Below are 23,995 nucleotides of genomic sequence, written 5' to 3' on the forward strand. Positions count from 1 at the left end.
CACTAGTGTGGACCAATAGCAATCAGTTGACAAGAAGCAAACGTATGTTAGGAGCCTTGATAACAAGCTACATAACTTCAGATCCTGGTCCTCCAGGAAGATATTGATACCATTTGCATCTCGAAAATATAGGTTGATGAGGGAAAACAACTTGGATTCCTCCTCTTGTCCACTCATTATCAATATTTTGCAAACTCCAGAAAGGATAAGAGAATAAGCGGTGTTACCATATTCTACAAGACCTCTTTCAGGCAGCTACATGTCTATAGCAGTAAGACATCAAACTATGAAGCAACCACTGCAACTTTCCACAAAAATGAAAAAAAGGATCCAACTCTGCCTTGTGTATCTCCCACCAGGACACACCTCATCGATCAGAGAGGATCTTATCTCATGGATGTCTGCTCATCTATGCCCCAGTATCCAAACAACCATTTTAGGAGATTTCAACCTGCCTCTGCCAAGGTATAATGCGGACCTGGGGGACTCATCCTACTGAATAAACCACCAACCAGAGGAAATCAAGCCCTGGACAGCGTCTACCACAATTTGGAACACATAAAAATTATTCGCTATAACTCCAAATTCGTGTCGGACCACCTACAAGTAGTGTTTGAAATTGCACAGGCACCTGTAACCTCAGTTGCTGCTACTAAACCAGCGGATCCGGTACAAACAATAACTACGTTTTCAACCTACCTAGTCAGGCCAAATATTATACACACTGCACTTAAAACATTTAATTGGAATAATCTCTGCTCCAAACCAGTCGAAGAGGCAATTAATGCCATTTCTAACGAAATGAGACACATTGCTCTCATTGGTGCGTCGAAGACAATTAAAACCTCCTCAAATACTAAATAGTGGTTCAACTCCGAAACGAAAGAGGCTTTTAACCTAAAGCCTACAGAACCTGGAAAAAAGTCTACTCCATGATAGATCAAATCGCTTATAACAAACAAAGAGCGAACATCCTGCGTGTTCGGAAAAAAGGCACATCGTATATATATCCAGAGAAGACTTAGGCATTCCAAGCGTATCGTTTCCACACGTCGTCGTCAGGTGGAAATGGATGAAGAAACGATAAAACTGTGGACACAGTCAACCTTCCACTCTGACGAGGAAAAACATCTGCCCCTCTCTGTAGCAGCCATCACAGATAAGGCCAGGACCCAGCTTGTGCATGTTAAGTTATCAAAGGAAATGATTATGAAAGCAATAAATAGCCTTTCCAATAAATCTACAGTTGGTCCTCACCTCCACCGTCTACCACGCCATTCTCTATGGTGCAGAAATATGGACCTCTGCTGCACATACAAACCTCAAGCGGGTGTACACCGCTGAATACTGGTTACTGAAATGGGCCAATAACAAGCTTCGTCTACCTCCCGCTACCACAACCACCATGATGGCACAAGCACTCGACATCCAGAGGTTGAAGTTCCTGATCGTGGAAAAGAGGCTGGTCTTCACAGCCAAACTCATCACAGGCCAGATATCATCTCCAAATATTTGGAACGCTTGCTCTTGGAGGATTCCACAGCCAAGCCTAAGGTCGGTACCAGCACTCGTAGCTCACCACAGCAGGCTTGTACTCACTGAGAGATTTCTTCCCAAGCAGATGCTCGCTGGCTTCATCCGTGTGGCCGCCGACATCGACAGCATATAAGTAACAAGAAGGACAGACACAACTTTATCAAAGCCCTTGAACCCTGATGTATTGTAAAGTTGTATTTACTTCTGTATTTGTGTCTAGCTCTGTGTTTTATGCTGTATTTGTATTTATTTTGCATTTGTGATCGGTATTTTGTAGCCTTTTTGTATGTTTTCGCTGTACAAATTTGTATTTTGTAGCCATTTGTATTTGTACGCCGTATTTATCTTATCTATATGTGATCCCCTGGCGCTCGTCCCTGTGATGGGACATTGTGCTGTAACTCTACTTCACAATAAAGATTTATTTATTTATTTATTTATTCTCAAAATATGCAGTTTCAATATATTGACCTGAAACATCACCTCTTAAACCACATCCTGGACACTGGTATCACACCGACCATATGGAATGTCTACCATGCTTTACGAGTTCCAAAACCTAATAAACCAAAATATCACAGAGACTAGAGAGCAATCTCTATTTCCTGTGGACTACTAAAAGTGTTTGAGAAAACAATACACCTCAGTCGATCACTGCCTCAAGGGGCGTCCACATCATCTTCAAATTTTTCATCTTTAAAATTAATGACCAGCTGGGCAATCCAAAAAGCACGTAGCTCAAAGAAACAACTTGAAATTTTATTCCTAGAGATACAAGCAACTTTCGACACACTCAGCTCAACAGAGCTAGTTAAAATTCTGAAGCATTATTTCAGAATCGAAGGTAATCAACTCCTCATCAACAGACAAATATTTATTGAATATGATACCAGTTTGGAGATGACCACCACGATCTCTGTCGGCATCCCACAAGGGGGAGTTCTGTCATCATGGTTTTTTGCCGCAGCACTAGAGCCCTTTCTTGCGAAGCATCCAAACTTCATTTCATACGCGATTTCAAGATGCTGGTCACAACCGATGATCCAGCAAAAGCTGAGGCAGTCGTCTATGAAAATCAGATAGTATTGTTCGAGCTCCAGGGTTATCTAGGACGTCTGGGACTTAAAATGAATCCTCAAAAAAGTAGCCCAGATGACTTTCACAAAAAAGGAGGACTATTAATGAAATTACGCTCACAAAAAAGGAGGACTATTAATGAAATTACGCTCACAATAAATGGGACCGCCATTAAAAAAGTTCACTCTCACACGAATTTGGGGTTGAAGTGGGATGATGGACTTACTTTCGAAGACCACCACAAGATAGCCAGGCTGAAAACACTTGCGGCGTACTGGGCAATCCGGGAAGAGTTGGTCGGCCTTAGGCCTCGAGAGTTCCTCCTCGAATACGTCCGAAGAAATTTAATACCCGTACCGCTCTACGCTACGGTACTCTCTTCAGGAGCTTGCTCTACTCAACTGAAGAGATTTCTGGTGGTTGAATATTGGCTCCTGAGATGGCTAAACAGGGAGAAGGGCTACCCTTTCACCATCTCTAGGAGTGTGCTCTATACAAACCTGGGCATGGAACCCTGGGAAACCATAGTCAAAGAGAGGAATCTACACACCTTGGCACAACTTCTATGCGGCCAAATGGATTCGCCTAATATCTGGGAAGTTGCTGCCAGGCCTATAGATGTATAAGGCCTTGAATGGGTTGAGCACGCTGAATTCTGATGGGATTCTTCCACTTGTTCAGATTACGAACCTAAGGGGGCATAAATTCAAATTAAGAAAAGACAGATGTGGAATAGATGTGCGGAAATTTGCCATTAGCCAGCGGGTGGTTAATTGCTGGAACAAACTTCCATCTGTCGTTGTGGAGGTTGGTGGGTTAAATAAATTTAAGGAGGAACTGGACAAATATTTAGGGGATTGTTTTGTAATTTTTTTTTTTTTTTTTTGGCTGATGCTGCATAAGCTCATACATTTGCTTTCTTGCATCACATGCTACTACTACAACTACCCTCGGACCTCACAAAGAACCCGGTGCAGTTAAACACTTTGTCTACAATCTTGTCTGCAAAATGTGCAATACTTAGGTCAGTGTTCCCGGCAAATACGTTTGGAATGTATAATTCCCTGGGAATCGATGCCTTATCTGTCTGCAGCTCGAAGCGCCATAGACAGGACATAGTGAAAGAACTCTATAAACACGAACAATAAGCGCTTTGTGAAAAGGATTCCATGCAAAGGCTTTCCTGGTTTCACCACTGTGTTTTTTATTGTTTGTATTTATTTATTTATTTTATTGTTTATTATTTTATGTATTGATTTTTACCTTGTTATGTATTTGCAGTCTGTTTTGATCTCTTGCAATTCCAATGAATGCATTCAAATGTAATTTGCATAATGTACAACCATCTAGCCGAACCAGGCTGCTCCAGGGGTGCCCACTGAGGTGGAAATAAAATGTTATTAATAATAATAATATTAATCGTAACTCGTACACCCAAGCTTTTGAATTCCATGTTGTAAGCAGCGATAGTATTAAAGAAATAGTCAATATTATTGCTTTTAAAATAATTTAGTAAAAATATGTATAACATGTATGAAAATTTGTCTTGGTTGTACAGTTTTGGATTCAATCAACTTTGCTTGTTTGTTATTTGGTTTTTAGGAGCATTAGCAACTAAGGCCATATTGCTCGGGGGGGGGGATATACGGTGGTCATTCCTGATCTTTCCGCATCCTCCGTATTTGGTGGCACGGGTTTGAATCCCGGTATAATTAATAATCGTATGCTACGCACTGCTGCTCCTGGCCACAGAGGCACCAATCAACTTTCTATGAGCATGCGTTACTTAATGCGTGGTAGCCATTTTCAGACTGTCTTCTTAGGAGAGGTTTTTTTTTTTTTTTTTTTTAATTATTCGTTTTTGTTTAAAATTAGTACGAAGTTATTATTTGTATTTACCTGATAAAGTCGGTAGCTGAAATGTGTCTTACTTGGCCTTGGAAAATACTCGACATTACTTTTTTTTTTTATTTTTTTATTTATTTTTTTATTATTATTTTTTTATGCTCTTTAGGCTTGCGTTGTGCTAGATGGAATATTGCCGGAGTGCGGGCTTCCTGACTACGGGATTGTTGGCATCTGCTGGTCTTGCGGATGTCATGCCAGCAGTCCCGTACACAGGGAGCCCAAATGATCAAACACTCGCTTTGGGCTTTCAGTACGGGACAGTCGAAGTCCAACAAGGTACATGCGTAGTTGTAGTTTACCTCATCGTGGTGTCCATAAACAAGAAACACGCTGCACAAAAATAACATTATACAAATTTCTTGCCGTTTTACAGAGTTTCTGACCACAGTGTACAACAGCATAGCCGAACTAACGTTCTGCAGCCTACTTAAGATACCAATCATGTCTACAATCAAGTGCCAGTGCAATGTCGTCATCGTTCTTCCACTTAATGATCTGCAAGACAAATAAAATCAGGGTACGAGAAGATTGTACCCTGATTTTATTTGTGACCAACTAAAATGGAGTTTGAACTTCCTTCTGTGAGCTCAACTGATTGTCTCCATTGAGTTTACCCAGGTTGCTTCATCTTCAAGTACATTCTTCGAGAACCAGCTCTTCTTTCCAAATTCTATTTGAAACTATTGCCAGAAAACTGCCTTGGGGCTCAGCAGATCAGCATAGTTACACTCATAAACCCCAGAGGCTCACATCCTGTGAGAATGGGATGGCCTGCCGCACCCAGGGTCTTGAGCTGGATATCATCATTGTGATAATTCTTTGCGATACCCTTCTACTTCTAACTTGTTTTCCCTCTCCCTTAGTAATTCTGAATTTTTTTTTTAATTGGTGCAGCATAAGCCTCAAGCTTCCTTGCACCTTATAAGTAATAATAATAATAATAATATCAATTTGAGGGCACTATTATTCATCCTGACAAAAGATTTGCAGTAGAATTCAAGTAAACTACATTCGACAACACGTAATATCGCAGTTATTCCATCAGTGGTGGAAATCTGTTTCGTCGGATCGGGACCCGAACATTATTTGAAGACAGCAAAACTTGTCCAGTACAAAACTCGTGTTGTTCTATAACCTCCCCTCCACCGAAACTGTTAATTCTTTTGTATGTGCTCACAATTCGACGTTCAATTTTGAAATTACTGATTATCTGTAGTGTGTGCTATGACTTTTTCTTTTTTTAGATAATGTCGAACTTGTGCCAGTAAAAGCAACTAGCAATCTGAACAAAATCATATTCGAACAAAAACTGTATTAAAAAACAAAATGCAAATAACCCTTTGTTCTTTCTTCATGATCGTGTTTGATTCTCAATAATGTGGAAATTTTTGCAGTGAACTCAGAGGAAGATTTAGTGAGTTTATTGCTAACTTTTGAAAGAAACTGTTATGCAGTTCTTACTCAGTTTCATCTGTATTTTAGGATTTCCAAGAACCGTAGCATAACTCCAGGAAACAGAAGGATTTAACTGTAATTTTATATTACCATAAATTGTAGATCATCCAAGGAGATATGGATCTATTTCACTACAGGGACAAATTTCTTGTTAAATATCTGTTGACACACACGGAAATGTAAGAGATTTTAGAAATCCTCCTGAGCAGTGCAGTACTTTCTAGTCCACTAGATATATGTAAAACAATTTATGTACTTTTATTTCATATGCATCGTGCAGTACAACTTTAGGGAAGGGAAAAATTACCGATTTTGAGAGAGAGAGAGAGAGTGAGGTATGAATTATAAAGGAGTGGCGATGAAATCAAGAATTCTATTGAAATGCACGAGAAGGCCGGACCTTAATTTTCTTTATTTTCCGTTTCTTCGTGTGTTTTTCATTTCTCTTCTTGAAGTGGCAACGTTGAATCATTTCTTCTATGAATTGACAGACAGTTACTAGTGAAATTCCAAGCCACATTCCAACGTATCCACCGAGGTAGCCGAAGATTTCAATGCTCTGTAAATTGAAAATAAATAAAAATTACTCGGTATCAGTCATGATTTCCAGAGATGGTACTAAATAGAATAAATACAATAGTATTTGATTTCTGAAATTTGATCAGAATAACAATTATCGTTATTGTATTCCAACCATTAAAAAACTTTGAAAATCGAATAAGATTTTATCAGCAAAAAATATCAATAATACACACATTACACATTTCTTACTTTTCAAGATAACTTTCTGCCAAATTCCAACGTTGAAAAAGACTTTTGTTTCTTATTGGAACTAAAATTACATGACTTCTCATTTTTTTTAAATTTTCCATATAAGGTGTTTCAAGAGTTCAGTTAATTCAAAATCAAAAACTAATAAGCCTTGATTTCATGGGGGCAGGGGCGATCGAGAACGACTCTAAGGTTGCTTCGATTTTTTTTTTTTTTTTTGTTTAATTTTAAAACACAAACTAGGTGGCAAAAGAAACGAATAAACAATGACACAATGATAGCAGGAGTGAACACGCTTAACTACTGAAATAAAATTAAAAGTTGAATATTAGTTTAAAATCTTTAAATTAAAATTTTAATTATAATAAAGGGAGCTGTACATTATTTAATTGTGTAAAAGCATAGGAAATACGTATACTTACCTCATATTTTGCATTGTATGTATACGAAGTTACTTCCATTCCGTTTAGGACAATAGTCATTCGGAAATTGGGGCACCTGAAAAATACACCCACATTTTAGAACTGCCTTCAATTCAACATCCCGTTACTTTATACATTGAATGATCTCTGAATTATTACCACCTACCTAATACTTCGTAGGTCCTCCTGTTACCCTTAATACAGAAGCTATCCGACGTGGCAATGATTCACCAAGGTGTCGAATCATTGCCACGTCGGCAATGATTCAACAAGATGTCGGAAGCGTTCGGGAGGTATGGCCAACCAAGCTGTGTGAATTGCGGTCAGCAATGGAAATATGGAGTTGATTGGTGTATCCAGATGCTTCATATGGCTTTCCATAATATCCCACAAGTGCTCTAATGGGATTGATATCGAGGGAGTTCGGAGGCCAATCGATATGCTTGAAGTCAGAACTGTGTTCCTCAAACCATTTCTGCACAAGAAGTGCCCGACGGCTCGGCCCATTGTCCTCTTGGAAGACACTATCGTCATTTGGGAAAAGGTATAACATAGCGGGGTGTACACAATCAGCAAGCAGCTGATGATAGCGGAGACTATTGATACGTTGTTCCATATGCACCAGGGATCCAAGTTTCTGCCAGTGAAACATGCCCCACACCATACAACCGCCTCCACCGGCCTCCATACTTGATACTATGCATAATGGATCAAGAGCCTCATGTTGTTGACGCCAAATCCGTACACGACCATTCACGGTGTGGACTAAATAACATGACTCATCCGATCAGCACACCATCTTCCGGTCTTCTACTGTCCAACTTGCATGCTATTTGCGCCAGGCGAGTCTTTTATGACGATGAACCTTGGTTAGGAGAGCATGCCTTAGGGGTCGCCTGCTGGTATAGCCCATAAGGGTGAGCATGCAACGCGTAGTCATGCCAGATATTGTTCCGGATTGGCCCTTGTTAAATAAATAAATACATTTTCTGTTTATAATACGTCCCGACAACCAAGTCAGTAGATGTTACACTAAATCATTAATATAAATATTTATCGTATTTAGTAGTCACGGGCTTGAAGTTTGTATTGGGTAGTCAACTCTTGAACAGTGCTGCGCCTGTTCGCCTGTACTAGCCGTCGGACCCACGCTCCCCTCTAACAATAACCTTTTACTGATCTTTGTAATTTTGTTGTTGGGTCGTTCTTTGACCATTTGTTGCCAGTCCTGGTACACCTTAACTACGGCGGCTCTGGAACACCACACCAATTCAGTCGTTTGGAAAATCGAGGCACCAACTCGTCAAGCACCCACAGTCCGCCCTTTATCAAAGTCCGATAAATTCTTGTTTTCTCCATAACGCTCGGAATTTTACTACCTATTGAACCACTGACACCGTATCTATGATACATTGATGTGGAAACCTTAAGGCCCAACACTATTTCTAAAGGTTACAACCACAAAATCTTTACTTAAGGTTCCCTTTACTGATGAGGGTAGATTCAGTCTTAGCAGTTATTCTGGACGTCAGCTAATCTGGCGAGAGGTTGGCACACTGTATCGCCCCACAAACATCACTGAAATGGATCGATATGGCGGTCAAGATGTCCTCCTCTGGGGAGGCGTATTCTTGGATGGACGTACACAACTCCAGATACTGGAAGGCAGTACTGTAACCGGTGCACGCTACTGTACTGAGGTAATCCTTCCCCATGTGCGTCTGTTCTAAGGTGCCATTTGCTCCGAGTTAATGTTTATGGATGATAACTGCACACCCCATCGCACTGCAGCTGTTGATATGCTTTTGAAAAGGCGTACGGTGTAAGATGTATTTAGTGTCAGACGGCACCAGGGGTTTCCCCCATCTCCGTGTTGCTTTCATTGTGGTTGTACCAGTTTGCTGGAAATGCCAGATATTTAAAAATGTATGGATATTGTACATGTGTACCGTTGTTCATCTGGTCGTTTAGCCGCTGGACCCCTGCTGAGGACCAACTTTGCCCCACCTTCGCCCCATGGAGGCAGACCAGGAACCCAGTAGTTTTAGTTTCACTCTGGCAGGTCTTGTCACCTAATTTCCTGAGATTTCAGAGCCTAGGAACTAAAAAAAAAAAAAAAAAAAAAACGCGCGCGCTCTTTTATATGCACGTATGTACAAACAGATCCAAATACGTGCGATACATATATCCATCACCGTCGGTTTTGATGATAGTTAGGCGAGGGGGATAATGCTTACTTAATAAAGGCCGAAAGAATGGCCAACGGGAATTTTGACATAATTAAGTTTTTGTGTGTGGGAATATTCGCTAGCATAAAGATAGAGTGGGTGGGAGACTGAAGGCTGGGGGTTAAGGCAGAAATATGGGGATGATAGTGTAGGCAACTCCATGCCTCACCAGGAGAAAGTAGGGGGCGCGTGGGGCCGTCACACGACCGGCGCAGGGAGAGGGGGTGAAAGGCACCAGGAAAGGGAGCCCGGTGCGATCGCCAACAAGCGTCTGCAGGAAAACTATACAATGACCCTGCTGGTGGTGTCCAATCTGGTGTCATGTCCGAGTTGTCATCCTTGGGACCAGGGTCCCGTCCATGTTAGTCCTTTACCTTAGTGTGATTTATTTCCTAAGCCTTCCAGTTCTCAGGAATGTAAGACACATAGATCCAGCTGGTGGGGTGTCTAAGTTTGGTAGTCATCTCCATTTGTCTTTCATGGGACATGGGTCCCGTCCATGTTAGTCTAATTTTGTATAGTTTGTTTCCTGAGTTTTCTAATTCTTGCGGGTGGGTCATTTCTGATATTCCAGTCCTAGCGAGCTGAAGAACGTTCTTTGGTTATAATAGTGGGTTGTGGGCTGCGGCCGTTTGGTTTCTCCTCCTCCTCGCGAACAGTGCCTGTGCGTAATCCGAGAAGGCTTGATCCTCCTCTTTCATATCTAGGAGGTGATGTTCTTGTACTTGTGGTAAGTAGTGGATTCTAGTGAGTAAAAGACCACGTAGCTCTTCATAGAGCCTGCAGTCATACATGAGGTGCTGCCAGCTCTCCAGCCCCCCGCAAGTACAAGTTGGATCAACCTGGATCCCAAGTAGAGACAGTTTGGCATTAATCGCTCCGTGTCCAGTTAACAGGTAAGTTACTTGTAAACCTGGGGAGAACCAGTTGGGTGAGGGTGGGTAGGTTTTTTCAATATTGGGTAGAAATTTCTTTTGTGATCTCTCCCTTTTGAGAGTTGCTCCACCTTTCCTGCCACGCTTGCTGCAGTTGAGTTTGTATCCTCTTCTTTTTCACATTTCTGTTGCTGGTTAGCTCAATAGTGAACCTCAGAAAAGTTTTTGTCAAGGTAGTACAGTAGGCCGCGTTGTATGATTTCTCAGTCCAGCGGGAGAGTGCCTGCGAGCATTTGCAGGGCATGGGTGATCACCGTGCGGCAAGCGTGAGTAATGGTTAGGAGGATGGATCTGTGAATTTGGTCTATGATACGTCTGTTTACTGCTGTTGTAGTTTTTTAAAACCATGTGCCGTATGCGTAGGTAACGATCGGAGTGAAGATAGTTTTGTAGAACAGTTTGAAGACTCCCTTTTTCAAGCCCCATTCTTTATGCTTGAACCTGGAAAACCATGGCTGCGTAGCGTCTTATTTTTTACGGAGATATTTCAGATGGTCTTGAAATGACAGGTTTTGGTCCAATATCACGGCAAGGTATTTCAGTTGGTTGGAGAATTCGATTGTTTCCGGCTCAATTTTTATTTGCGGAGTCCGCCTAAGTTCAAGGCGTCCTTTTAGTAGGATGGAGTTTGTTTTTGTGGGGGACATTTTGAGTTGATTTCGGTTTGCCCATTCTTGGAGAGTGGTCAATGCCCGATTTGTGAGGACCTCTAATGCGACTCTTGAGTTTGCCTGTATCGTCAGAATGAGATCGTCCGCAAATGCCTAAGATTGTACTTCATGGAGATCGATGTTAAGAAAGGTGTCCAAGACAATATTCCACAGTAGTGGATCAAGGACCGAACCTTGAGGGCAGCCCCGATGGACATGCCTGGAGAGTGTGCCATAGGGGGCGGCGACTTTGATGGTTCTGTTGCTTAGGTAACTTTTGATGGTGTTATAGAGGTTTTCCGGCATGTTGGCTTCGCGCAGCCTCGCCAGGACGCTTGGGCACCAAAGTGAGTCGAACGCCCAGCGAAGTCCACGGCTATCACTAGGAAGTACTTTGTATTACATCTGTTTACCTTGGTCAGGAGGTGAGTTAAGGCGTCCACGGCAGAGGTTCCCCGTCTGAAGCCGAATTGGTTTGCTGAGGCCAGGCCTGCCTCATCATAGTAATGTTGGATCCGTGTGTAGAGTAGTCGTTCAAATACCTTACTGATAACTGTCAAAAGTGCAATGGGCCGGTAGGAGTCCGGAAGGTGTTGTGGCTTTGTGGGATTCTTTAGTATGAGTTTAACGTTTGCCATCTTCCAGGAAGTCGGGAAGGTACCTTCTCTGAGACAAAGGTTATATAGGTTTAATAGTAAGTCCGGAGCGTATTCTACGGTTTTTTTGATAATTTGGGGTTCCAGAAGGTCCGGTCCAGGGCATCTATTTCCCTTTATTAGGTCTGCTGCATTGCTGAGATCCTCCATGGTGAAATGGTGCTCTTTTGTTGCCGTTTGATGAGTCTCGTTGGCCTGGCAAACTCGGCTCTGTTCTGTTGTCATTGTTTGTATCTCTGGATGAAAGGCAGCGTCAAGGATATTGTTGACGGTGTGTTCCCAAGTGATAGTCAAGTATCCTTCAGGTGTTTTAGTGACTTCAACTACTTCCCTTCTGGGGAGTTTGTTGGTGACGAGCTTGTAAACAATTCCCCAAGGGTCCTTGTTTCCAGTGGTGGAGACCAGGCGCTCCCAGGATTGGTTTTGCTTTCTCTAGGCGTTTCTCACCTCTTTGTAGCTCTGTCGTAGGGTTTCAATTTCCGCCGTCGGCCAGGAGCGCCTGGCTCGCTGGAAGGCCTTTCTTCTTTCCTGTGCCTCCTTCCTGAGTCGCTGGAGGTTTTGATTGTACTAGGGCACTTCCCCTGGTGTTGGATATTTCTTCCTGATGGCTGTGTTCCTGGCTTGTTTTATGATTTCAGTGGTTCGAATTTGGAGGATTCGTGGGTTCTCGATACGTTGGAATTCTCTCTGTCGTTGTTGTATGCTATTCGGTAGGGTAGTCTGGAAGAGTTCTCAGTCTTCCTTTGCTATGGCATATTTATGGGCGGTTTGTCTATTTACAGGTACTGTGGCCAGTGATTTGTTTAGACTGAACTTAATGGCGCGATGATCAGACGTTGTCCAGGCCTCACAGACGATCCAATTGGAAATGATGGCAGCATTCCTCGTTGCCATGGTGACGTATATAGTGGCCTCCCATAATGTGTTGCAGAATGTAGGCAGATTGTTGGGTAAGTTTAGTACAGTTAATGTTGACGTTGCCAGGAACTCTTCCAACTTGGTCCCGTTTCTGGTACCCTGTCTATCTGGGGTATGGCTGTGCCACATTGGCGACCGGCAGTTAACGCCTGCTCCTACGATGATTTTTGCATTTGGGAGCATATCATTAGCCAGACTTAGGTACCTTACTGCGAAGTCGATGTCTTCACCCAGACGGCAGTAAAGGGATATGACATAAAACGCTGCCAAGGGCGTGGTGAGCTGGGCACATGCGGCCCAAGATGTGAATAGCTGAGTGATTTTGGTCACCGTTATATCTGGGTTTCTTACCAAGATCGTTGCCCATGGGGGTGTCATCCCCCGTTTGGACTACTTTGTATGTTATGGGATAGCCCCTGACAGTCTTCATATGGGCATATGGTTCCTGTAGTATTACTACATCAATAGTTTCTTCTTCCGCCTTCTTGCGGATTTAGTCGGCGACCACCTTGGCTCTATGTGCATTTATCTGCATGAATTTAACCTCTGTGATGTTATATTTTTTAGGATGTGTTCCCATAGTTGAGTCTTGATTGGAATAAACTCTTTGCTTTGAGGTATGTAGGACACTGACCATCTCTGATTGAATGTGCGCTATCTAACTTTAAACTCTTGCAGTTTGCACAGGTTGGGTCGGTGTTTTTGTTTGGGCAGTCACGGAAGGTGTGACCTTTTGCCGAACAATGCCCGCACGTGGGAATTGTCTGGGTGCATGTGTGGGTTGTATGCCCAAATTTTCATCACCTGTAGCATCTGGGCACAGTCACATGCTCCCGAAAGCCGTGACTGCCCCAGTTAACATAGATTCTGTTCTGGGTGCTTAAAGCTCTCCATACCATGGGCGCGAGCTCAACAACCCAGTTCTGGCGGCTTCCGTCCCTTAACTTGGTTATGTACTTGGGCGTCACTAGGTCTTCCTTATTCCTGTCCGAAAATATGACCTGTAGATTTCTTTGGAACAGCTCCTCTGATAGTTGATCTGGGGTAAGGTCTTTGGCCAGGTCATGTATTACGATTGAAGGGCCTCGTTATTTGGGCGCAGCAGCGGTTAGTCCTAGTTCAGGTATTTTCGGATTTTCTATTATTCTTTGTGCTTCCTCTCTGGTTTCCATTTCTATCAGTAGTCCGACATTCCTTGTTTTTCTTACGGCCTTTATTCTTGTTGTCTTAAATTCTTCGTTTAGGTTAGTCATTATTTGGGATTTAAGTTGTTCACTGGACTGGTTGTCGTGGGGTTTTGTTGGTCGTAGGACCAACAAGTGTGGTTGTTTAGGTAGGCATAGTGGCATAGTAACCTAAACGAAGAAATTAAGACAACTGGTTGTCGTGGGGTTTTGATGGTCGTAGGACGAACAAGTGTGGTTGTTTAGGTAGGGTCGTCTTTCTTTCGGGTTCGGGTGCTTTGCCGGCCACTATCGAGCCACTTGCTGGTGTCCTCAGCGCTTGTGCATACGATGGAGCGCGCTGTAGCATTCGTTTGTCTCCATCCATGTTTCGTGCTTCCAATATTGCCTCTGCCTTCTGTAGTTGGCCGCATGTTCTGGAAGGGTTCCCTTTGGTAGTGTTGAATCGAGTTTAGCATTTTCTGAAGGCTTCGGTTGGTCATCTGTCCCTCCTGGGTGTTCATGCTGATCATTTATTTGGCTGGTACTCCGGGTTTTCCGGTCAGATTTTGGTACTGTTCCATTTATGTTTTTTCTTTTGGCAATTGGTCTATAATCCTCGGCCTCTTCCTGTCTCTCTTTAGTTTGGCTGAGGGTATCAATCTCAATGACTTCCATGTCGTTTTCATGCATTTTATTTGTTTTTTCGGATAATCGGAGTTGTCTGGTTTATCGAGGTGCTGCTGTTCTCCTACACAGGTCTCTTCGGGAGTCACTGAAAGATGCCTCACACGAGTCCGTACGTTAATTTGGAGAGGTACACTACTGTTTGTGTTTTTCCTTCCCTCACCAAAACACATGGGGGGGGGAACAGCCAAGGGTAAAAATTCCCCTAGAACGATGGGAAATTTTTCCTTAGCGGTTTCTGAGGACGCTAAAGATGATGGTCACATCAAAAGATGAAAAAAGTTGGGAAATGCACGAGACAGAAGTTCCACTTCACCATGAAAGTTTATGGCAGAAATTCGGTCACTGAACGCACAGTTTGCAATTAAAGGTTAACTCAGTCACAAGAAAGTTGGGGCTCTCGTTCAGCCCAGGGTACACACTAGTGGGGGAATCCTTCTCCAGTCAAGGGTCAGATCCTAGCGCGGAAGCCGCGTTATACCGGAGCACTTCTCTATTTTCCCTTCGCGAGCCGCATGGTGACCATACAGTCTCGCAAACAAAGGAAAACAGAGAATAACGCTAGTATCTGGCGTAAATCCCAATAGAATAGCAAACTTTTGTCACCAAGGCACTCCAATAAGGTTAATCTTCTTGTGGAAATACATTGTAGCACTTACACTGTTGATTAAACACTTTTTTTTTTTTTCTCCTAATTTCCAATGTTCAGTTTCTTAGCAGGAATGTCATGAAATCTCCTCAGGACTGTAATCGGCTGATACGTATTTTCCTGAAGTTGCTTTTGGAAAGTGAGGATGTTGTTCGTACTGATTTTCCTGCCACATTCAACCGATCTAAATCCCATCGAACACATATGGGACGCTCTAGGGAGACGCCTATCACCACTTCCTCACACCACCAGAAAATAATCACCAGCTGAAGATGGCGCTGACAGTGGAATGGAGGATGTTGCCGCAAGAACTTATCAACAACATTGTTCTAAGTATGGATCGGCGGTGCAAAGCCTGCATCGACATTAGGGGTGGCTATATCTCCTACTGAGGACCACTTCTTCCCTTTGTTCCATCTTTGGCAGTGATGTATCATGGCAGCCAGTGCTATGTTGCCATTTTTGAATAAAGTCCCTCTGTATTGTTTTGTTTCCGTTGTTGTGTTGGTTGTTTCCTTCATCATTTCTGTACCTCACGAGGTTCCTTTTTGTATGTCTTTCCCATATACAGGCCACTCCTATGAGAAGCTACAGGTGAAAACCTGACTGGTCCTTAAATTTTTCTCACCAGTGTATATAGATCGACTAACTGCGCACTCTCGTACCTCACGTGCTCAACGGGTTGCATTCAGTTTTCATAGGGGTGGTCATAATTCAGTGATCACTCAGTGTATATTTCACCATCCAAATGTAACGTCATATTTTTATACGTTGCCTTAAGACAGGTAGGTCTATTCCTATCAGGCCAGTACTTCTGTGGGATGCAGCGAGTGCAAGACACCCAGGTGCCTGATTTCAGTGGGCCCCAAATCCTGAATAAAGCGACTTAGTCCGCAGTTCGAACATTAATTTTTCCAGCCGGATCTCTCTGAACTCTAGGACCAGTCCGTGGACTTGGTCCCACCCGGATGCGCTGATACGGTTGTCCGATTTCAATCCCAACAGATCCTTGAGGAGATTGAAATATTTCTCGAAACTGAAACCACAGAGATTGACCTTAGGTGCGTTGTGAGAGTGAGCTATTGACCTGTTCCTATGAGGCAATAGAAAATCGATGGGACGGGGTGGGATGCACTTTTATGTTAACCATTGTTCGATGCAATCTAGCAGCTAAATACGTTCAATGATAATATTCTTTTAATGATTATCTGAACAATTCTGACCTGTACAGGCCCACTTGAGTGGAAACAAGTTTTTATAATGATTACGTAAAGATCGGCACTGATGATAGTTGTGAAGGAGAATTCGATGCATCATGTGTTTCAAATGCATAGATTTGTTCCTAAATAGTTTCTGAATAATACCTTCCTGTTCTTGAGATTCGTATTAAATCCGCATTGGATAATAATTAAACTTAACATAATATTACAACATAACAATTATACATACCTTTTATCTTTTTCACATTCCATCTGCTGTAAAAATAATAAAATCATCACCTTAGTTTGGAATCATTCTTCTAAATTCATTATAATGTCAGAATAGAACTAATCCAAGTAAGGAATGTGCAAAACGAATAGATTTCAGAAAAAAGGAAAATTAATATAATTTAATAAAAAAATTTGCAGTGTTGTCTTTTCTTCTTTGGAACTTTCAAGATTTTAATCCGCTAACAAATTAAAAGATATTTACTCTGTTATCTTTAACAGACTTGGTCTTTAACTTGGTCTTGTCAGGAATATCCCAAGAGGCAGCGCTATAAGTTGTTCCAAAACTATTGATTATTGCTACCATTCGTTTGGTGTGTGGAAACTAAGAGCGTTAAAAATTACTACAGGAATAAAGTCTTCAAACGACTTGACTTGATTGTAGTTGTCACCACTGGAGATTTCGAAATGGACTAATACCCATTAATGTTTTATTGAAGATAATGATAGTTGTTTGCTAGGGATGATATTTGTTAAAGAGTCCTTGATGTGTGAAACAAAGAATATCATGTGTGAACAAGAAGGTGAAAATCATCAACCGATCAAAAGATTCCCTTGAACAAATGGAGCCGGTTAAACTGATTAATCGTTAAAATTGATCTGTCCGCTTTGCACACAGACGGATTAATTTTCAAGACAATCTCTTGTGCTAATTTGACTAATTTGTATCATAATTACCTTGCTGACCTAGGAGGTTATTGCCGGTGAGAACAAAACCACCTGCAAAGGAAACCCCGTGTTTTGTATGATTCCGGAGACCACAATGGTGGAAATAAAAAACAAATTCTTACAATACCTAAAAGCGTCACTCCAATACAGTTAAAAGGAGGTAGGAGACTAAACCGTCTTCCTAGAGTACACCTGTGGTGACTTCAAAAGGACCAGTCCTTTTATCCTGAATTGGAAGTCTTACATTTATAATTGGAATCTTCAGTGAAATCCCACAATGTCTGATGTTTTGGAACAGTTGATATCTCTTGATGAATTCGAAGACCTAAGTGTACGAAGGAAGTACAACTGTTTAATATAATAAATTGTTTTAGGGCCTTCCAGTTTTTTTTTTCTCATTTCCACTTTGCAGGATATATCAACAAAATCCTTGGGAGTTTTGGGCTGCTTTTTTTCAATCCTTCTGCCACCCCATCATTTACAGCTGCCTAAATAATAGATTACCTGTATGCGACACCAATCAACTAAATTCGTACTTTCTAAGAGTCGGTAACCAGCTTTATTTGGAACTTGGCCTAGTTTTTACCTTCTAAATAACAAAGTTCTAATATACTATATCAATTTAATCTTGCTCCAGATAGATCTGATCTCTAGTAATTCTTTAGGAGAATTGTTGTTATATGGATAGTTACCAATAAAAAATAAAATTAAAATTAAAAAACAACAAAGAAAGAAATTCAGTGCATCTGTCCACCACTGAATTGTTACCACGATTGCTTCTTCTTTTAATTGGTAGAAAAAAAAAAAAAATAGCATAGTGTTAGGGTCAGGCGCCACCTGTGGTTTCCAACATCTGCGCCATATGTTCGCTGTGAAGAGATACAGTACTGTAAATGCTAGAATGGTATTGGTGTTGAATGTGTAGTTTTGCGTTGGTTTCTGTTGTTTTTCCAGGTATTTGGCCGCGGAGTCCCTAGTGGGACCCCACTTTGCCTGCACACACACCACTACGAGGTAGCCAGGTTGCCCATTTTGCTCTGGCTAAACTCCATCACGGGTTCCTAAGCGGAGACCAAGTAAAAATATAATAAAATAAATAATGAAATATAATAAATAAAAAATAGATAAACAAAAAATAAAATAAATACAAAATGAATAAAAATAAAATAATAAATAAAATATAAATAAAATTGAAAAAATAATAATAATTAGAGTATAGCACGTGGGTATAGTGCAAGAAGGGAGTAAAGTTGGGAGAACAAGTAGCGGCTGTAGAGAAGCTGTGGACCTTGCTCCGCTGAAATTGGGCAGCCGCCCAATTTCAGTGGAGCAAGGTCCACCAGGTGAAAGGAAAGGGAAGGGAACAATTCCCAGGAAAAGGAAGAAAGTCAAAGAGCAAGGGAGCCGGGTGCTCAATCCTACTCTGTCCAAAGACAGGATTAGCAAATCCTACCTCGATAAGATTGGGGTTAGCAGATGTATTCGGCAGAGTACAGCCTTTGATCCATATAGTATTCAGCTGGCTCAAGTCTGGGCATTATCACGGTTCCCAGTATGAATAGGCGGTAGGGTCTTCCATCTTTAGAACAGAACTTGGGCAAATCTGGTTAACGCATGATAGTACTGTTCTTCTGTAATGAGCAAGTGCTCATGTCCCTGTGGTATTGTCTTGGATCCTTGTGTAAAAGATGCTATGAGGTCCTCATAGAGTGGGCAGAAGTACAGTAAATAGGTACAGTCCTCGATTTCCCCACTAAAACAATATGGATTATTTATTATACCCATGGAAGTCAATTTTTTGATTGATAAGTTGCGTAAAGACCTGGGGAGAACCACAGTGGAGCTTTGGGGAAAACAAGTGAAACGTCAGGAATATTTTTTTGTAATTAGACTCTTGTCGTGTCTGTACATCTGGCCTGCCAAGACTGTAGAAGCTTGGCTGCAATCATCCTCTACTCTGTCTTGCTCTCATTGAGGGTATACCCAAGAATGGAAGTTCGTAAAAACTTGGACAGGCAGTAATAGAGTCCTGGACCGATGATCTCTAGATCGAGCGGAAGGACACAGAGTGTAGAGTGTGTTTAGTGTCAAACAGCACCAGGGGTTTCCTCCATCTCCGCGTAGTATACATTGTGGGTGTGAAACAGAACACCGTCAATGCCAGAGGTTTTAAAGTGTATGGATTTTGTATATGTGTAGTGTCGTGTACCGTTGTTCCTCTTGTCATTTAGCCGTTATGCCCTAATGGGACCAAACGTTGTCCACACTAGGCCCCATGGAGGCAATCCAGGTACACCAGTATTATAGTTATTTAACTTGGCAGGTCCTTGCACAATTACATTCGTGTATTAAGAATTTGCAGATAAAGGAACCACTAGGTGGCAGTGATCACAGTGTACTGATGTGGGATTTACTTAAAGATTTAATTACCATCAGGGGTAAAGGAAAGGGTTTTTGCTTCCGTAAAGGAGAGTACAGTGGTCTCCGACAGTTTTTAAATTCTGTACAGCGGGATCACCTGACGATGTTACCAACAGTAAATTCTAAGTGGGAAGCATTCAAGGAATTAAATGTGGATGCTACTAAAAGTTTCATACCTATTAAGAAATATTGTACAAGGTTTAGGCCTAAATGGTTATCAAATGAACTAATGAGACTTGTGACAGAGAAGAAAAATGCATGGGATGCATATAAATTATCAAGCGACCCAGAAGCCTATGGCAGATATAAGCTAGTCTGTAATCAGGTCACAAAGGAGGTTAGGAAGGCGAAGGCAGATTTCGAGAAATCCTTGGCAAAAGATGCTAAGAAAAACAGCAAGGATTTCTTTACTTATATAAACTCTAAAAGGAAGGGGATTAATCTGATTGGTCCACTTGATATCGATGGGTCAACTGTTGATGATCCTGCTCAGATAGCAAAGAAACTGAATGAGTATTATGCATCTACATTCACACATGAGGAATTATTAAGATTTAAAAATGAAAGAAGGTGATCAAATTGTAGCAGGATACTTAATGATTTTGTAATAACTGAAAGCAAAGTGGAGGATAAATTGTTGAAGTTAAACATAAGAAAAGCACCTGGGGTGGACGGGATCTATTCAGTTATATTAAAGGAGGCGGCAAAGCAACTAAGCAAACCCTTAGCCATAATTATGAGAGCGTCCTTGGAATCAGGGGAGGTTCCCACTGACTAGAGATGATGTGCAAATGTATCCCCAATTCACAAAGGGGGTCGAAGGGTCACACGAGTAATTACAGACCTGTTAGTTGAACTTCTGTTACAAGTAAAATGATGGAGTCACTGGTTAAAGATGCATTGCAGGATCATCTAGACAAGACTGCAGCAATAATTCAGACACAGCATGGGTTTGTTAAGGGAAAGTCTTGTCTGACAAATTTGATAGGATATTATGATGTGGTTACAAAGGAACTGGATGCAAAAAATAATTTTGATATCATATACTTGGATTTCAGGAAAGCTTTTGACACTGTTGCGCATGGAAGACTATTGTATAAATTGGAGCAGAATAGTATTAAGAGTAAGTTGCTACGATGGACAAAAGGATGGTTAAGTGGGAGAAGACAGAGGGTGGTAATCAATGGGTGCTGCTCTTCGTGGACTAATGTTATTCGTGGAGTCCCACAGGGTCCGGTCTTGGGTCCACTGTTGTTTTGTGTATTTATCAATGATATTGATGAAGGTATATCAGGCTTAATGTCGAAGTTTGCAGATGATACAAAGGTTGGCAGGGTTGTTAATGACAGTAGTGGCAGTGTGCTACTGCAACAGGATCTAGATAATTTGGGCAGATGAGCTAAGAAGTGGCAACTGAAGTTTAACCTTGAGAAATGCAAAGTACTGCATATGGGTAGAAATAACCCCAGAGAAACTTAAGAGTAGTACCAACTGTGTGGTACTACTCTTAAGGTTGTAGAAAATGAAAAAACCTGGGAGTAATTGTGCAGTCAGATATGAAGTTTTCTGAGCAATGCAAATCAACCATAGAACATACGCAATTTACAGACACAAATACGGGTTAATGTATTTAATTACGGGCAACCCTAAAATAATAAGAATAATAATATATTGTCGTCTTGGCAATATGGAAGCAGTTAAACGGGGAGAGGAATCAGTACAAAAAGAGACGGCTAAGTACGACCGGGGCTACGGCAACCAGAAAAGGCTGCAAACTGATTCTAACAACAAGACGGAACCCTAAATTGCTCTGTCCTCAACTGCCTCTTGAAATATTGATGGGTACACAGGTGAAAATAGTTCAAACCGGACTGTTTTAGAAAGGCTCAATTCAATAGCACTCTATACAGGAAAGTCCTTGTTTGCATCCAATTAACTTCAGACCACCGCAGAGCTCTTCGAACTGGTGCCATGAATATGTGACTTGGAGCCTTGATAGTGTTATGCTGTCCGATGAATACCGTTTTATCCTACATTCAGATTGCAGACGTTATTTCATGTGGAGACAACAAGGAATGCGGTACCATTCGTCCAATATCAGAGAAAGGGACTCTTACTGTGGAGGCGGTGTTCTTGTGTGGCACTGAATAATGATGAACAGCCGCACCCCTCTTCATGTTTTTGAAAGGGGTGTCGTAACTACCCACAGATACTGATAACAGACTTTCGAACCTTACGTATGTGTAAAGATTTAAGGGTCCAGTTAGCTGAGGTTTTCCTTTCATGCTCGACAACGCCACTGAACATAGAGCTGAATTGGTGGAGGAATAACTTGAAACTGAATATATCCAACGACTGCCGTGACCAGTACGACCATCAGACTCGTGTACAATCGTACAATTATACGACGCCCTTGGGAGTCGCATTGCACGCCGACAGCCAACTCTTCGTTCATAATGAGCTCAGGTGTGCGCTGGTGGAAGAATGGGATTTGTTCCCACACAATCTTATAAGACATTATTATATCGAGCATGGTTGACCGCTGTCCCGCCTGTTTCGCCGTTCGAGGGGATCATACTCCGTTTTAATGTCATGCGACCGTGTTTTCGAGCATCTTGTATCGACTTCTATAATGTGACTATTTTTTGTTAATTATTATATAACCTCTATAAATGCCCTTATACCTGTCCGAAGTTTCTAGCGGTCTCCTCACCTCGTCGTTATTTTGTGGAATAAATGACGGAATGGACATAAATTTTGTCCCATTTCATCGCATTTCGCGAATAATAATACCGCGTTTTCTACTTGTTCTCTTAATTTCGTCGGGCATTGTAGTAATATAAAAGGCTAACAGCTTGGACAATTACATTAATGCTGAGCAAGTTGTGAATCATTTCATTCTTAATATTTTAATTGGTTTCAGCTCATGTCTTTCAGGCCGTCTTTGAGGTAGCGCCATGATTATAAACAGCGTCCTTCCCACACCGGATGGAAAAAGACCGGGTTCGAATCCTGTCAATTACGTAATGAAAGCTATGGGTTTTTTCCACTTCTTGGCTGAGTTAGTCGGTCTCAGCAGAAGACAAGATTTTTTCGTCAGCGACGCAGGGAAACCGACTACACCCAATTTATAGACACTGCAGAAAGGTAGATGAATTAATTCTCCAGAGGTCCTAATATGACAGATTTTTTTTTAAGCCTTTAAGATCCGTCCTCATTGCTTTATTATGGTCTTGATAAAGAAACCCAACGGATTTAATAACTTCGTCGTAATAGCAAGTTGGTGTAATGTGTTGATGAAAGTTGTACAGAATTTGATTTCCAAATAAATTTGCTACTAATAAACCATATAAATCTGCATACATGACTGTCTTTTAATTTTATATTACAGCAGGATATCCGACGATTCTTTTTGAATGGTGGAGTGTGTTCAAAGTTATTTCAAAATATGTTCTGGTAAATATAAGTTCATTTTATGATTATGTTAAAAATATTGCTTTAATACTTGTATAATACATATGCAAAGTAATAATTGTACTCTTATTTCTTGGATCATGATTTATCTTTGATCTTATCTTGTGAAATTGTTTGTAAAGTGTCGAGTATATATAAAGTTTGCTTCCCACGAGGGTCAAGAGATATTATTTGTCCTTGGCGTATATTCAAATCTTACTGTCTGTGTCTGTAGTTAAAACAAAAGTTAGATTGTGGAAATCACTTACCAGATCTGTCGAAGTGTAGGTCACTGAGAAAGAAGTATCGCTGGAGAGAGAAATGATGAAATCAATAAAAGATTTTACTTGGTATTTTTTATTTTAAGATTATTATTACAAATTATGCATTAAGGCAGCAATCATTATTCAAGTTCTTTGTAATCAGATTACAAGGAACTGCGGGTTGGTAAATGCAAACATTTCTTTATTTTATATTTTTCCATTTTAAGACAAACTAATAGAATAGTAGTAAACACGATTAACGAATTAAATCACACAAACGATAATATTTGTAGCCAATGATTCAACTTAAGTATCATGCTGCATTCACTGTATTTTAAAAACAAATTTATTTTGTTAAGGGAGGGAAATTTTCAAACAGGCAATATAATGCAATTGAATAAATATGCAAGAAACACCGGAGTTATGGAATGGGCTATTACGAACTGAATTTCGGAAACAGTATCACTTCTAATCCTTTAGGAGCAAACCTTAAATTCTTTTTTAAATTAGTGGTAGAGTAGCACGAGGTATTTAGATGTTCTTCTATCCTAACTGATGTCCTAGGATTAAGAGGTCAGAGAGGATAGGAAATCTGGCTGTAACTGTGGTGAGATATGAAATTTTCTGGGCAGTGCAGACATGCTTCC

This window comes from Mastigoproctus giganteus, chromosome 4 (assembly GCF_048544385.1).
Source record: "Mastigoproctus giganteus isolate SK-2022 chromosome 4, ASM4854438v1, whole genome shotgun sequence".
Lineage (NCBI taxonomy): Eukaryota > Metazoa > Arthropoda > Arachnida > Uropygi > Thelyphonidae > Mastigoproctus > Mastigoproctus giganteus.